This window comes from Perca flavescens, chromosome 10 (assembly GCF_004354835.1).
Source record: "Perca flavescens isolate YP-PL-M2 chromosome 10, PFLA_1.0, whole genome shotgun sequence".
Classification (NCBI taxonomy): domain Eukaryota; kingdom Metazoa; phylum Chordata; class Actinopteri; order Perciformes; family Percidae; genus Perca; species Perca flavescens.
This window is the reverse complement of record NC_041340.1, coordinates 10,636,051-10,653,305: the sequence shown is the minus strand read 5'-3', so window position 1 is coordinate 10,653,305 and position 17,255 is coordinate 10,636,051. Positions and strand designations below refer to the sequence as shown.

Genomic DNA, 17,255 nt, shown 5'->3' with positions numbered 1-17,255 from the left:
GGAAAATAGCTGTTCTGTTTTTTGATCATTTAGATCCCCTCGTTAAGCTTGAACCTAGTTCTTCACACTGGCCACAGAATATTGATGGGCTGTAAAAGGGGGATTTTGCTGAATTCATAATAATCTCCTTTGTGTCTGCCCTTGATGTTACAGATGAGCCAAATGACATTGCAGATTGAAAAATGAATTAATATACTTGTTCTGTCCTCGCTAGACTGTCACTTCCCTATCCAGCTAGACAGACAGTGAACAGGCAAGATGTTGATTCATGGCTTTTAATCTCATGAATCTTTTCTCATTGGTCTTTAATATTGTAAAACTGTAAACAAAGAAAATACAGCAATAAGAATTGTACATATTATTCAAAGTGCATAGCTGATTGCACTGTATTTACTGCCTAAATAAAGCACTCAGTTGAACATTAAATCAACATATTGAGCATTAAACGTTACATTTTCATGTACATTTGATAATTATATTCTTTGTTTTAGGAAATAGCTTGCAATCACGGAGTCCAAATTAGCCTAATTAACATAACAAAAGATCGCTAGCATACGGCGCTAACTACTGCCCATGTATTGCACAATCACTTTTCATCACAGATTACACAAGCACTTTACGTTTCGTTTATAGCACATTTGCATCTTTAGCTAAATGAATTTACTGTCAAACATGTTAAACCTACTAAACATCATATTTACATGACAAATAATAGTAACTTACAGCCTTTTATCATTTCCATCGCTGTCCCTTGCACTGTGTGAGGCCCATTTTTTCCCGAAACTAAGTACACTATATCACTGTTTCAACATTGTTGAAACAGTGATATGTCTCTGTCTCTATCATGATAAATACCTGTGTATTTATTGTGCTTAGAAAATAAAGTTGATCGTAGTTCATGTTGAAATACAGTATCATTGCATATAATGTGATTTAATAACCTTTCATTGACAATCTGTCATACTCTGGCTTCAAAAAAAACTGCCACCAATTCCCCTGCCTGCCACAAGCTTGGCCTTGAATTGTAAGAATCCATTAGCCCACCATTTGCCACCTGGAATCAAGATGCACACCAATCAAGGCAATAGTGTCTCTCCTTAATTATGTGATCATAAAGCGTCTTAATATGCAAGAGCACCTGGATGCGGTTATAAACATCAGCGCTTCATCAGCATTTGTTCTTAACTACCACAGTCCAAACGCAGATAATTGGTACTTTATTTTGTAGTATGGTGAGGGACAGATTGGGAAGTGGAATGTTTTTTTCTCTCTTCCCATTTCACTGATCAGCTGAAAGAGAGAAAAGATAAAAAAGGTTTTCATTGGCAGCAGGATTCGTGGAGCAAACATTTGCTCAAGACGTGGGGATCTCATAGGTATCCTTGAAGATGAACACACTTTATTTTAGTTTTATAATTTTATGTTTAAAAATCATTATTTGGTTTTACTGTAGTATATGGTTAAAGTGATGCCTGTGTCCCTTGATGGTGACATTAAAAAGTAGACTTATTATCAAAATGATTGAATCTGATTTTAATTATGTCAAACAGTCTTAGTAGTCAAAAACCATGGTCTTTGAATGTAAGTTTTATATGTTTTTTAGCTCATTTGTTACAGCTGCAACTGCTTAGCTGAAACACTGATGTTAAGCTGCGTGGACTTTCAGATAGGAAAATTCATCTGAAAGTTAAATATCTTTGCGACAAAAAAGAAAAAATTTAGTCATATACAGGGGCGGAGCCAGACGATACAAACATTCGGGGCTTAGCCCAAACCTAGGGGGGTCGGGGGGCATGCTCCCCCGGTGGAGATTTTTTTCCCAATTACGTCAGCTAAATGCACTATTTTTAAGGCTGTTTGAGATAATAGAATGCATAAAGATGCAAAGGAATAGGAGTTTCATTAATATTATTATTAGTGTTTTTGTTATTATTAATAATTGCTCAGATTTACACAACAAAAGATTTGACACATGGCACTGACAATTCAACCAAATACAAAGTATTTATTCAATTTCCGCATGGTGACTTATGATGTGGGGGAGTATGGGGGTCCTCCCCCAGAAATCTTTGAGCATTAAACTCTTCATTTCCTGCATTCTGGTGAATTTGTATGCACCTATTTCTACCTTTTTCTTAATAAATTGATGCTGGAAATCTTTATGTAAAAAGGTAAACATAGATTATAATCCAAACATAAAAACATAATGGAATATATGGAAGTAAGGCTCTCAGGCATTCTGTATTGCTTTCATCTATTTATTCTCCTGTAGATTAGCTTTTCTAATTATATCTGAGTCAGCACACATGTAGCCTAGAGGCATCATTTACTCTTCCCTTTTCTTTTGCATCTTTTGTGGAGGAAGTAACCTCCTTAAATGTGCATATGACAATTATTCACGTCAATGATAAATTAATTCATTTTAATGAATTAATAAACCCCTGGACTGTAATATTTCAGATTTTTTTGAGCAAGATTTCTGCTCATGTCCAAAACTTTGTGCACATTCAAAATATATCCTTGTTATCTGAGTTTTGGAGGAGTCGTGATATTTTGAGAAAAATTAAGTTATAATAGTCAATATATTTCACAAAATAACCACCTGCACCCACTAGCGGCGCCAGGATATTGATTGTAGGTGGGCCTCCAGAAAACTGGATGGGCCAGTTAAAATAAGCCAAAAAAAAAGCCAGACACTAACGTTAACGTTAGCCTAACTGTTACCCTACTTGCCTTGCTGGTGTGAGGGGGGGTGGCTACGGGAGGACTTGATGGGGAGAGGGCGGCCGAGCAGGATGGTAACTCGTCACTTGTAACCGCGTTACTTAAAATGTCCTACTCCTGCTCCTCGGAGCGTTTCTTGCTGAATTTAAATGAAAACGAGCTGCTTTGCGTTTCATATTAGCTAATAGCTACCGTCTGTGTTTTTTTTTATTTATTTTTTTTATTTTTGTTGAGCTTGCTTGAAAAGCTTGCGCGCAACGTCATTCATTTCATTGGATGACTTGCTGGTGATGATGCAGCCTGTGGGCGGGGCTTAAGAGGCCACACGTGGGGTAGAAGCCGCTGATTGGCTGAGAAGCTTTCACTCAAAGCTTCCCTCGGGCTGCTCATTGGATGAACTGCTAGAATGAAAATCACTCACTACTCACTATAGGCCGGGGTCAAAATGGGCGGGCCCGGACCTAAAATGGGTGGGCCCAGGCCCACCCGGGCCCAATGGTAGCGCCGCGGGTGCCTGCACCATAATCTGCTGTGCATTACGTGATTGCTCTGCTGATACGGTAGATCTCAGACCGTCTGACAGACACAGAGCCCAGTTTGGGTCTCTGGTCTCTGAATGAGCAAATATTTAGGGAAGTGTCTATACGCTGTTCTTTGCTTTTTTTCATTGGTTGTTGCGTTAAATCTTATTAGCTATTGTGTAGCCCCTTTCTTTTTTTGATTGGCTGAAAAGTGGCAGGCTCGACTAACAACTCCAGGTGAGCGCGCCAGAGACATTTTGGGCGCTGCGGCATATTCAATTTATTATAAATAGTTTTTCCACGTGAGAAATACAATGTGTGGCGGGAGTCGTGACAAAAGACCGAAATGAGTGACTGTTACGCTCAATTCGTGACCCTTGAGAGCCTGCAGTTCCTTAACTCAAGTGTTACAACAGCGGATTCACAAACCTGCACCACTTGTCTGCGGTTCGTCTGACGCTGCTTCTGAATCACTCTCCGGCCGGTGAGGTCTGTTACTATGGTTACTAGTGTTCCTGTTCCGTACTATAAAAAACGTTGTTATATAACTTAAGCCGGTTAGGCAGTAAGCTCGCGACACCGATGAGACATACAACAGCCCGCCAGCCCCTGATGACAAGTTAACGACGAAGAAGAAGATTTATATTCTTCTTCGTTAGTTTTTATTGGCAGTTTGCAAACAAGCTGCGTGATGCGCGATGTATTACCGTCCGCCACCATGCACGGTAACAGAGCTTTGGTTTCATTTTTTGCCGCTCCAGTCACAAAGACTGAGAGAGGAAATGAAACAAAGTTGAAGTTATTTTAAAAAACCTAAAAGATTCGGGGCTTTTGACAAAACATTTGGGGCTTAAGCCCAATTGGCCACCCCCCCGCTCCGCCGATGGTCACATACAATGTGATGTTGACTGCATTTACTAAGATGTTTTTATTTTAATGCTTAGCTGAAAATGAGAAAAAAGAAAAAAAAATGTCAAATGTCTTTCCTTTTAACTAATGAAACACAGCTAATAAAGCAGAAGCAATTACTTTACACAGCTGGGCCTAATTTATATGTTTCAATCATGAACATTTGATTGCTTGTAAATACACGCCTGATTTATACTTCTTTACAGTGTAAAACTCAGTGGGCCCAATGACAAGAAAGCAATTAATCACATTATTATGCCAATTAAGAAGTTGGTCTGCTCCAGTGAAGGTATAAAAAAAAATGGGAATTGAAGATGCGAGAGAGAGGGCCTCCTGGAAGTTAATGTGAGCCAATTACATCCATCACTCCCACTCGTCCCCATAGGGAAGGTTTCACATGTTGCCACTGAAGTGCTTTATTTATGAAGATTTAAATCCATTGGCCTCTTGTTATTTAACCTGTTTGTGTTGCTAATATGCATTCAGTGTTAAAGGACATGGATATGTATTATTGTCAAACATACAATTAAATGTATTACAAAATCTGCAATAATCAGCTTACGATAAAGATACGAACAGTCTAGGACAGAGATCTTCAACAGGGGGTCCGGGACCCCTAGGTGGTCCTCAGAGTTGCTGCAGGGGGGCCACCAAATTATTGCAAATTCTTTTGAAAGTTTTTTAAAAATTAAAATATCTTAACATGAATCCAACATATAATAAGCTTAGCACTAGTTCATGCAGGACATCACATCAAGGCGGTCCTTTTAAATGTGACTCCCTCCTCACCGGTTGCTGCTACACTGACGCTGCTTCACTCCCTGCTGCTGCTGGCAACGTTTTGCCTCCACCATCCCAGCCTCCACCATCCCAGCCTCTACCTTTCTAGTTCAAAGTCCTAACATGACTCAAAAGTTTAAAATGGTTTTCAATGTCTTTCTTTTGGCTCGCTCTTTTTTTTACCCAGGGGTTCTCTGCATGGTGCTCCCTGTTTCAGCCTAGCATGCTGCTTGGCTGGTCCAGGGAGCATTATCAAGAGCTGAGCCATCAGCAACAAGCATAACCTGATTTCCATTTGTTGCAATAAATGGTTAAATCTATGACGAGAGTGTTCCTGACTAAATATTAGCAAATATAAATTAGCCTATTTGTGAATTATTTTTTTATCTCCATCCATCCATCCATCTTCGTCCGCTTATCCGGTGTCGGGTTGCGGGGGGAGCAGCTCCAGCAGGGGACCCCAAACTTCCCTTTCCCGAGCAACATTAACCAGCTCCGACTGGGGGATCCCGAGGCGTTCCCAGGCCAGGTTGGAGATATAATCCCTCCACCTAGTCCTGGGTCTTCCCCGAGGCCTCCTCCCAGCTGGACGTGCCTGGAACACCTCCCTAGGGAGGCGCCCAGGGGGCATCCTTACCAGATGCCCGAACCACCTCAACTGGCTCCTTTCGACGCAAAGGAGCAGCGGCTCTACTCCGAGCTCCTCACGGATGACTGAGCTTCTCACCCTATCTCTAAGGGAGACGCCAGCCACCCTCCTGAGGAAACCCATTTCGCCGCTTGTACCCTGGATCTCGTTCTTTCGGTCATGACCCAGCCTTCATGACCATAGGTGAGGGTAGGAACGAAAACTGACCGGTAGATCGAGAGCTTTGCCTTCTGGCTCAGCTCTCTTTTTCGTCCTGGCGGTGCGATAGATTGAATGCAATACCGCACCCGCTGCGCCCGATTCTCCGACCAATCTCCCGCCCATTGTCCCCTCACTTGCGAACAAAACCCCAAGGTACTTGAACTCCTTCACTTGGGATAAGGACTCATTCCCTACCTGGAGAAGGCATTCCATCGGTTTCCTGCTGAGAACCATGGCCTCAGATTTAGAGGTGCTAATCCTCATCCCAACCGCTTCACACTCGGTTGCGAACCGATCCAGTGAGTGCTGAAGGTCACAGGCCGATGATGCCATCAGGACCACATCATCTGCAAAGAGCAGCGATGAGATCCCCAGCCCACCAAACTGCAACCCCTCCCCACCCCAACTACGCCTCGATATCCTGTCCATAAATATTACAAACAGGATTGGTGACAAAGCGCAGCCCTGGCGGAGGCCAACCCTCACCTGAAACGAGTCCGACTTACTACCGAGAACCCGGACACAGCTCTCACTTTGGTCATACAGAGATTGGATGGCACTGAGTAGAGACCCCCTCAACCCATACTCCCGCAGCACCTCCCACAGTATCTCCCGGGGGACCCGGTCATACGCCTTCTCCAAATCCACAAAACACATGTAGACCAGTTGGGCATACTCCCAGGCTCCCTCCAGGATCCTTGCTAGAGTGAAGAGCTGGTCCGTTGTTCCACGACCAGGACGGAATCCGCATTGTTCCTCCTCAACCCGAGGTTTGACTATCGGCCGAACCCTCCTTTCCAGCACCTTGGAGTAGACTTTACCAGGGAGGCTGAGAAGTGTGATACCCCTATAATTGGCACACACCCTCTGGTCCCCCTTTTTAAAAAGGGGAACCACCACCCCAGTCTGCCACTCCTTTGGCACCGTCCCAGACTTCCACGCAATGTTGAAGAGGCGTGTCAACCAGGACAGCCCCTCCACACCCAGAGCCTTGAGCATTTCTGGACGGATCTCATCAATCCCCGGGGCTTTGCCACTGTGGAGTTGTTTGACTACATCAGTGACTTCCACCTGGGAAATCGACGACAATCCCCCGTTATCCTCCAGCTTTTTATCTCATGCACTAAAAATTTATGCATAAAGGCTTTAGGTTGCCCTACAAGTTATTGTAGGTCCAATTTAATATGCAACCTAATTTTATACAATATATGTAGTAAGGGGTCGCTGATCCGTCTCTCTTTCAGTTAAGGGGTCCTTGGCTGAAAAAACATTGAAGACCCCTGGTATAGGAAATCAATATGTGCATATGAAGTCTTAAATCTAATGACATGACAGAATCACTTGCAACTTTGACTTCAGCTTTCACTTAAAATTACTTGAGGTGTTCTTCAAACCCTTAATTGAAGAAAATCTTACATTAACAGTCATATTTCCGTTTCTTGCTCTCGTGAGGAACAGAGCTGCTGTTTGCTATTGGAGGAAACTTCCCACTTTTTACATCCACCATTCTAGCCATAAGGGAGTGAGTAAAAAGATGGATTCTTGGAGTCTTTCTGTAAGCTAAATAGGAGCTAAGTATCTTTGCTAACATGAAATCAATGAGTTCTCCACACAGTAAATGTGATCAGGGGATCATTGCATCCATTTTTGGTAGCCTAAATGTTGTTTTGCAAAATCAATAACCAATCAGCAATGTCTACTTCTAGTCATCACTTATTGATGGAAGGTAGCCTGGCATAACTAATGTTTTACTACCTTTGAATGAGCACAAATTCAATCATACAAATTTATGAAACAACCTTTAACATAACCTTCTTTCACATGAAAAACAACAACTGCTGTTTAGCTGCTATGCAACTACCTATTCAATGAGAAGAATGTTTTGGTACTTACAAAGCCCAACAAAACAATTTTTGTAAAACATATAGATTAAATATAATTAAATGTAAAAGTGATTAGAAAAGCAATGAAATATATTAAAAATATAAACATACAAACATAAATAGGGCTATCTTTTCTGTGTTTTTCATACATAAATAAAGCGTTCTTGTGTTTCCAGTAAGCACAAACTTACAGTAGGCTGGATACACCTAGGGCTGAACATGGGCCTCCTTACAAAACAAAAATTGGCCTCTTATGAAAAGCCTCCACATACAGTGGGTCTCCTCTTTCAAATATTAATGATAAAAAGAACAAAACTAATCACTGGTACCTAATACGCTACTTCTTAGTAGGATGCATGTTTGTCTTTATAAGGATAAGTTTCTCTGCCTTGTTGCTGCTCAGTCTATTTCTCTTCTCATCCAAGATGTGAGACGCAGAGGTGAACATCTGCACACTAAAAACAAACCACACTTTGGCTTTTGTTTGTTAAAAATCCACCGAAGCACCTTCATATGTGTTTTAGTAATGTAGTTAGTAGGGGTGGGAATCTCTTGGCACTTCACAATTCAATTCCAATTCGGAGGCCAACGATTCGATTCTCAACCGATTATCGATGCATCTCGATGCAACAAGCTTTTATGTACATTTCCATGCATGATTTTTAAAAATATACATATAAATCTGAGTTTGCTACTCAGAGTTTGCTACTCAGAGTTTGCTATTCCCTTCCTAGACAAAGCAGCTAGACAAAGTTTTAATGAAATGTTTTGTCTACTGAGGTTTTTATTTTGTAGCCATTTCATGCTTAAGCCTTAAACATGCTTGTGAAAGTCACCTTCTCTCACAGTAATCTTCCATGTCAGAGGCTCAGTCATGTTTAAAGGTGGATGATTGGCTTCTTAGAACATGAAACATGAGTTGGTCAGATGTAATTTGATAAAGCATCTCCTCAAGTCTGGAGAGGATTGCTGCAGCCATGGAGCGTGGGCCTCCAAACGCACCACCTGCTCTGTTGTGCCCCTTCCTCCTCCCCCCCACTCCATCTCCGTCTTCCCGCTCCATCAGGAGTGCATCGTGCATTGCCACTCCCGGACCAGATCCCGCCGGAGTGTCCAATCCTGCCGTAGTTCAACATCATGTCTCCTTAACTCCTCTAATATTTCCTCATTTATGTCATCAACACATCCATGATTCATGGAAATGTTATATAAAACACAATTAAGCCACAAAGAATGCTGCGACTTTTTGCGACTGTACTGTAAAGTGCCTCCTGACCTATCCAAACATCTGAAGCGCATTATCAGTAATATTTGTATGGTTTGCAAAAATGGGAACTGCTGCGTCCGTGTAGATGAGAGAAGCAAAGTGTACGCGCGTTGTGCGCACGCTACATTATGGCCAATCATGCGCTCCTAAAATAGCATCTGAATAACACACCACTGACTTTAGACTAGCGGCACTGACTTTAGACTAGATTTTTCCTGGCCTGTGGCGGAATTGTTTTCTGAAACTGCAAAATAGCATCAGGGAATGTTTGCGCCTGAACACGCCTCCTCTTTTCGCTGATCCGGTGTATATATACAAAATTTTATTTCTTTTTTCCTTTTGGCTATTTTTGTGTGTTTTTTTTCTGCACTCTTGCCTAAAGTCTAAGTTGTTGTCCATTATCCCATACTCTTTCAGTCAGTTTTCTGATTTGTACTTGTCTGGAGACAGTAACTTTTAAATAAAAAATCTAAAAAAAAATTCTTCCAATTATTAACTTATCTGCATTGAGCATCGAATCGTTCTAGAGAGAATCGCAATGCATCTAAGAATCGATTATTTTTCGCACCCCTAGTAGTTAATCTGTCTGTTGTGTTTAATCTATTATTGTGCTTTGTTAAATTAGTAACGTTATGGTATATGACGACGCTGTAGCAGAAATGGCCATCATTTATTAACGTTATTGTACCGTAGTTTGGGCTTTTATTTTTCTTATCTGTAAACAACTTGTTAGCTAACATTTGTTAAGGTCCTAAGGGGTATGACTGTTGATGGTAATTGTTTAGATGTGCCAAATTGTAATTATATTATTGGTCGGACTGTTGAGCTAAAGCTATGCAAGCAGCAGCTGTCACTTAATTGCAACAGTAACTTCAAACATCCTGGGCTGTTGTTGTCTCAAGCCATGGAAATTGACCACGCTCGGTTTTCTGTTAATGATTAATGCTTTGTTTTTCAGTAATGGGGCTACATGTTCTATTGTCAATTTTATGTTAATTTAAGCAAAACATTTGATGTTTTATGATAAAAAAGAGTTTGCTTAATAGGTTGTGTACCTGGGTATCTGGGTCACATAACTGTAGGCCTACTATAACAAAAGATGTATCCTGAGATTCATTGAAAACTTCAATTTGTTATATGTAAATATATTGTTAATCGCAATTATTTATAGACAATTAATTGTACAGCAAAAGTTGGAATTGCTACAGCTGTAAGCACAACAGTTTAAATTGATGCAACGCAACAGATAAACATTGGTCACTGCCATCTGTGAATGTCATCTTACTTGCCGATAGGCCGATGGTAGTCAACAAGGCAAATAAATCAGGGCATTTCCGAATCTTTATCTGGGTAATTAATGGGCTTTTAAAGGCTGGCTTTTTGTTGTTTTCAGTCTTTATTCACCCATCATTCATTGTGCCAAAAACAGTTAGTCCTCTCCCTTAAAGGGAATGGTACTCTCCAACGCACTTAAGAGTGAAAGCAAACGGTAACCCAAAAAGGCAATAACATCACATTATTTCACCATACCAATCCACAAACTGCAAAGAGACCTGCCTATAGGCTATTCAATTTTTCAATTATGCATTCGCTGAAACTTGTGTATTTTATGATTTATACATGTTATTTTAACTAACATGGACTGGACTGCTCAAGAACTCTGATTTCAAGTCAATCAGGATTTTCAGTAAAAACAAACTGCCCTCTGGGTAAACCTCTTCACATCAATCTTTGATGGGTAGTTTCAAGGATTCGTGGGATTTTTACAGGCCTGTTATCTACCATCTGGCATCACAAATTGTAGCAATGTGTGAACACAAGCAGCAATTCAAGGTGCAACAAATCTAAGACATGATATATTTGCCCTAACACAATCAAATCTTATAAAACATTATGGGCATTCAAAAAAGTAAAATGAAGCAAAGACACCTTCAGACTGAAGCGATATCTGATGACCGACAGCCATAGAAATAACCAAGAAAGTACATAAGCAACGTAAAAAAAAAAGTATCAAATCGACTTACATAAGTCAAATGTAAAGATATTTGCTGAATTATATCTCTTTAAAGACATGCATTTTATGGTGTGTGTTATTATGTTGAAAGGACTATTTTCATGACTTTGTGGGTGAAATTATTAAAGCTAGCTTTGGCCTCTTAGTGTGTGCTAGAGATCTGCACTACCAGAAAAAAAGCAACAAAAGGCTTCACATTGAAGTAAATAATGAAATGTGTTACACAATCAATATAGTTTAAACAAATTGTTAAAATAACAACCAGGTTATAGCTTTCTGGATATTTGATATCAGCACATCACAGAGTCATCTGTATGCAGGCATGCATGTTTTCATGTTCCCACAGTGATTGACAATCTTAGATTTAATTTTCTTCCATATAATTCCAATTTGTTGTAATAACACTGCAAGGGTGCATCTGCTTGATGTAACAGGCTATGTCCATGTATTTATTGCACACACATAGATTGTATTTTTGTGTCTGTGGCGTTCATTTTGACAGTGGGCTCCCTTAAGGGCCTTTGCATCAAGTGGAACCATTTTGACTGGCCTTGGCTCCAGGGGCTTCACAGTGACTCCTGAGAGGAAGAGAAAGATCAGAGCGGCTGCATTTGTGGTGAAGGAAACTACACCACCACATGCTCCCTATCCATTCCTCTTAGCCGGCTCAGTGGCCAATACCTCGCCTTAATGAGATGCGGCAACACACACAGACACATGTAGCATGTCTACTCTAATTATACTAGAAAGCTCTGCTGTCTCCTCCCGCACCCCCTGGTGGCATCATGCAATTCACTCCAAAGGGTTGTTTTTAAAAGAGTAAAAAGTCTGTCATGAACAATGGCAGTTATAAAGAAAAGAAGCTAACAGCACCAGAGTGCACAGCAGAACCAGTGGTTTAGGAGCAGCATTTTGTGCTATAGGTTATGCTTATTTCCATAAATTTAAATTTGTGCTGCTTAACATGACATACTTTAATAGACAGATATACTTTGTGTCTCTCTTTATCTGCATTTTTCATGACATTTCGAGGATATGTGTAATACATTCACTGTGGAAGAATAGATTAAATCCTAGGATCATAAACTTTACAAGGGAGTATGGAGTCGTAAGGAGTAATGTTTTAAAGCTAGGTTATTGTTCAGACAGATATAACAAATATCCTTGTGCCCATTGCCCTCACGGCTCAAAAATTACTGCTCAGATGTCTACAGTCTTGCTATATGCAGCTAATACACATAACCTATTTGAGTCTATGTTGATTCATATATAACTTTAACATATATCATAGACACCCTTCTGTTACAATAGAGATGTAAGTGGATTAAAAAGGAAAAATACTTAGGCATTGGGATCCTTTGGTCCACTGGTTTGTGGATTTGACTTTGCCTTCACTTTACTTTTTAAGTATACAGGTAGGATTGGGTGACTGGATTGCAGGTAGAATAGGTAAACTTGTGGAGCTTCTATTATGCAAGCTTAATTATTGTATATTAGTTCTATGTTTAATTTTTGTTGATTAAATTATAGATGCATACAAATAAGTATTATGGTAATTAAACACATTTACACCTAACGGCACAATTAAGCTGTTAATAAAACTATGTGTGAAATGTCAATTAGATCTGCAATGTATTATTGTTTTTCATTATTATGTCTTTGTTATGGATAAATTACTAAATTTGTAAAATGATTTGTAAAACACTCTTTTGAAAATAATTCAAATTGAAGATGTGGTTTGCATATGCATTTTCCTTTTCTTTTTCCATCCACAAAACATATAAGTGTACTGCTTTACCAGAATTTGACACTGCACTGGCTTGCTTGTATTATTAATGTACAGTAGTACTTACTGCCTCTGTAGCATCCACTCGGTGGTCAGTAAGGTGGCCATTTTTCTCTTTGGAATGGGCTAGACTTATGTCTGGTACACTAGCTTCTAATTACAAAGACAATTCTAAATGTTAAGCATGGCCCAAATAAAATAGCTGAATTGTGAGATGGAAAAAACTTACTGCTGCTATACTAGAGTTTCCAGAGTATTGCATTTCCAAAATGCTTTGGTGTGTTTCATGCTTTGTTCTTTTTCCCTGTTCTTATTATGTTGCATAATGTGCTAGATTTCGTGTGGCATACTGTGCTGTACATTTAGTTATATAAATGATTGCTGGTTAGTTACATCTGGGAAGGCTTGCTTTCTGTAGTCCCTCAGAAGCATTATTTAATAGTGTCAAAAGTCTAAAAGAAGCTGTATATATGTGCTTTGGGAAATGGCCAACTGCAATGTGAAGTACTCACAATGTGTCATGAACTGGATTATATATACAAAAACACAGGTATGTTAATTTAAATTTAAGTTAAAGCAGTGACAGCTCTAGCTGATCACAGACAAGTGATCAAAAAGTCTTCATTTTGAAAGGCAGAAATGCTCTACAAGAGCATTCCGCTGCAAAACACTAGCATCCAGTGTCATTTCATAAGCACTTCAAAGCAAACTATAAATAGACTGACAGGTACACAGCAGTCAAGGCACCTCCACCCCCCTTGGGGAAGCTCTCTACATTTGTTCCACCCTCAAGCTGCTGTACACCATTTCTATAATCTTCTACTGCTGAGCAATTGTCATCATGTGGGCTTCTTTTTCTCTTAAGATCACTGCAATTATGAAATAAACCATGCTTTTTTTATCTCTATTTCTTTCGCTCACTCATGGATGTACATTTTGGTGATAAAATGATGTAATGATGTAAATATGGGCTTTTATGAAGTACCGATCATCATTCGACACTAGCCAACTGACAGTTTGGCAGGTGCAGCCAAAGTCCTCTCACTGCCTCCCTTTGAGCTATCCATAGTGGTGACTATGAAATATGGACAGCAGCAAATTGAGATTCATCAGGCACGCCTGCCTTGCTCACTGAAATCTATATTCAATTTTGGAGCATCTGTCATGGCAGTGGCAGGCTGAGGCATGCTGGGATTGAGAATCACGCAAGTGCTCTAAAATTGTACATAGTGGAAAAAATCTCTCTGTCTTTCTCTCAGCGTATCTGCCTGCCAGTCTGCCTGTCTTTCTTTCTCTGTATCCGCAGGTAAATTCACATACACTTACGTATTTAGTACCATAATCAGTGCATTCTTATGTGTACTCTGTCAGCACTGGGAGGATTCTGACATCATCTCTAAACCCCTGATAAAAGGGTGACCAGACGTCCCGAAAAATTCGGGACAGTCCCGAAATCCAAGCAGTTGTCCCGAATCCCGAATCCTGCCCTAATTGTCCCGAAAGTTAGAGCAAAGTCTCAAAAGCAAACTCTTTTTTTTTTTTTTTTTTTTTTTTTTGACTCTCGAGTAGGCTAGTTCTAGTCTGATAGAACATTAAAAACTGTTCATGGTAATTGAGTCGTCCTGCAGCCAGCTCCCATCGGCTGCTCATTGGCTGCAAGTTGTAACGCAAATTTTCATTCATTCATTTTTTAAATGGAGGCTCAGGCTGGTACCGGGACCCGATCAAGATCAACACGTAGCTAAAAAGCAAAAACGTCTTTGCAGGTACGGGGAGGACTGGGTAGGAAATACCCCTGGATTACTGCAGTTTTCCGCGATGCAAATGTATGTTATTCCGTTTTGCAATGTAGCCTATGTAGGAAGGAGTTTGGTGTTTCACACGGGAGGGGGGTCCGACTTCAGGCTCCATGCAAGCAGCAAACTACATATAGCCACGCTTTCCAAAAAACAATTCTTCATCTTGTTTAACACCCAACTTTAATGAAACCTAGATTTTTTAAATGGTATATGTTTTTTGTTTTTTTTTGACTCAAGTAGTTATAGTCTGATAGAACATTAAGAAGACCAATACCAAGAAAAAAAATCCCCCCGTCCCGTCCCGAATTTTACCCATCCTAATCTGGTCACCCTACCTGATAATGAAGCAGCTAGCACACTATGCTGACAATCTGTGGAAACAATGTAAGCTGATTGGTCTACAAATGCAGTACATGTATAGATTATGCAGTATGCTAAGCGTAATCTTCATATCACATTTTCCCACGTTTTGTTTACTAGAAATTACGTAAAGAAACATTACTTATTTTTTTCTGACAAAAACAATCCAGACCAAGTATTTTCTATCACACATGACAGTGAGGATGCATGGACATGACGATAGAGAAGAAGAGAGCATGAAATCCTTGATCCTTGATGAACGGTTATACTCAATTTTCCTTTTTCTCATGCTTGTAAGAGGTTATGATTAAAAGGAAGAAATTGGCTAATTATCTACTGTGGAAAGAAGCAGAAAGGTCAAGGTTTTATCTGCAGGCTTAGTTATGCTCACTGTAGAGTGGGTCAAAGTGAGCTAAGGATTGTCATTACAGTCCGTTAAACTTATATTGAGAATCTGTCTGTGGGCGTGCAGGTATAGCTTAGTGTCGTCCTCAAGGACACTGACTTGAACCTGCATTGTTTCGGCTAAGGACCAGCACTCTCACCACCTGGCTCCCTTGATTTAACAAACTCCTTGTTTTGATGATTCAGTAAATAGAAAGGCTGCGGAAGCTGTTGTGCTCCTCCGCTGACCTCGTGTGCTTGATTCAACAGATCAAACCTCGGCTCACATCTCCCATGAAACTTGGGTTAAAAGGAGGTACTATACTGAGTTAGAGTCTAAATATAAAAATAAATATTTACACTGTAAACTCTCTGCAACATAAAGATATAAATCTGCAATAAATGAATAGCACTTTAATCTCAGCTGTTCCATTTATATTACTTTTTTTTCACAATAAGGCCAAACTTAATACAACAGACAATGGATGATGTAACACACGACAGTGACACAATGCTCTTAAGATTCAATATGTATACTCTGTACCAAGACATGTATTTGTGATAAGCCTGTTCACAATATAAATGAAACCAAACATACATAATAGCATGCAAGCTATTTAAAATGATATAACATGCAGGTTTATGTATGGTGTGGCAATTCATTGTGAGTAAGGCCCCCCATCTGTTATTGTTTGAATGTGAAATGTCTTCCATCTTTAAGGCTTGTCATCAGTCTGTCAGTAGCCACATAGAATGCATAATGGCACCAGTAAAGCTCTTTATTAGTATATGGTAGGGCTGTGCAATTAATTAATTTCGATTTCAATTTCGATTTTGGCTCCCAACGATCACGAAAATAGTATAATAGAAGAAACGATTATTTTGCCATGTTCTGTTTTGCAAGAACACTCTTATTTTGTCTTGTGTTCTGAATGACACGTGCATGTGCACATCCGCACGCGCACATCCGCCTCTCCCGAAGCCAGTCAGGGAGGCAAGTCGTGTGCATATCATCTGCTGGAATTTAAAAACTCAGCGCGAGTAAAGATGGCAGCAGCGTTTGGTGAGCAAAAAAAGGCAAAACCAACTCAGTTGTCTGGGAACAGCTAACGTTAGCTAACCCCCGCTGTTGTAGACGTTGTATTCCCCCAACACGCTGTATTCACTTACTGTTTAAAACTTTTTCCAGCTTAGTGGGGGTGCATAGGCATACTGCTCAAAACCAACATGAAAAACATAGTAATGTTCCCTCAGCATTTAGTTTTGTTGTTAAACTGTATGTAAATGAGCAGGGACGTTACTCTAAGGTACCGTCTATGTGTTGGATTTTTCCTAAGGTTAGCTAGCAAATAAGCCCACTGACGGCAACATTATTGTTGATATTTTGGTGCAAAGTTAAGTAATGACAGTAGTAGTGGTGATGTGAGATGCACATTGTGTTATGTCTGTGGAACTGTTCATTAGCTGTGTAATGTTATGTGTGATATCTGTAAAGCTGAACCAACTCACAGTAGTAAAACAGATTTTATTCTGATCCAAAGACTTTTTCTGTGAGATAAAGGACACTAACAGATTATACCCTGGACACTATTCATTATATCCAAATGTTAATGAGTAATCGTGTTAAATAATCGTGATTTCAATATTGACCAAAATAATCGTGATTATTATTTTTTCTATAATGGAACAGCCCTAATATATGGTGAACAATGAGCCTTGTCTGCCGATAGAGGAAGACTCCCTTTCTCATTCCCAAACAGTGGAATCCAAGGAAATGACAATCAATAGAAATGCTTCATTTGGTTTATGTGTACCGCTGAACACAACACAGTAGAAATCTATTGTTTTTGCTCCCTGTTGTGTTAGCACATTTCCACCCACAAAAGTGCCACTCATTCTCTCCACAGGCTTATTATTTAGGCCAAGTCCAAGCTATTAGAAAAAAAAAAATATTTATAAATGTTTCAATTTGCATATT

General features: G+C 39.9%; 1 protein-coding gene across 6 annotated transcripts in view; it reads right to left on the bottom strand.

Moving 5' to 3' along the window:
* Positions 1-17,255, bottom strand: part of lingo2 (leucine rich repeat and Ig domain containing 2) — a 214,769-nt gene that overhangs the window by 93,314 nt on the left and 104,200 nt on the right. Inside the window, exon 1 of one of the 6 annotated variants that reach the window (XM_028590062.1) lies at positions 3,675-3,826. The exons of 4 other annotated variants lie outside the window; for them this stretch is intronic. The gene's annotated coding sequence lies outside the window, so the exon portion shown is untranslated. Of the gene's footprint in view, positions 1-723; positions 797-3,674; positions 3,827-17,255 lie in introns of those variants that run through there. One more of the 6 variants, XM_028590063.1, reaches the window with a different exon arrangement.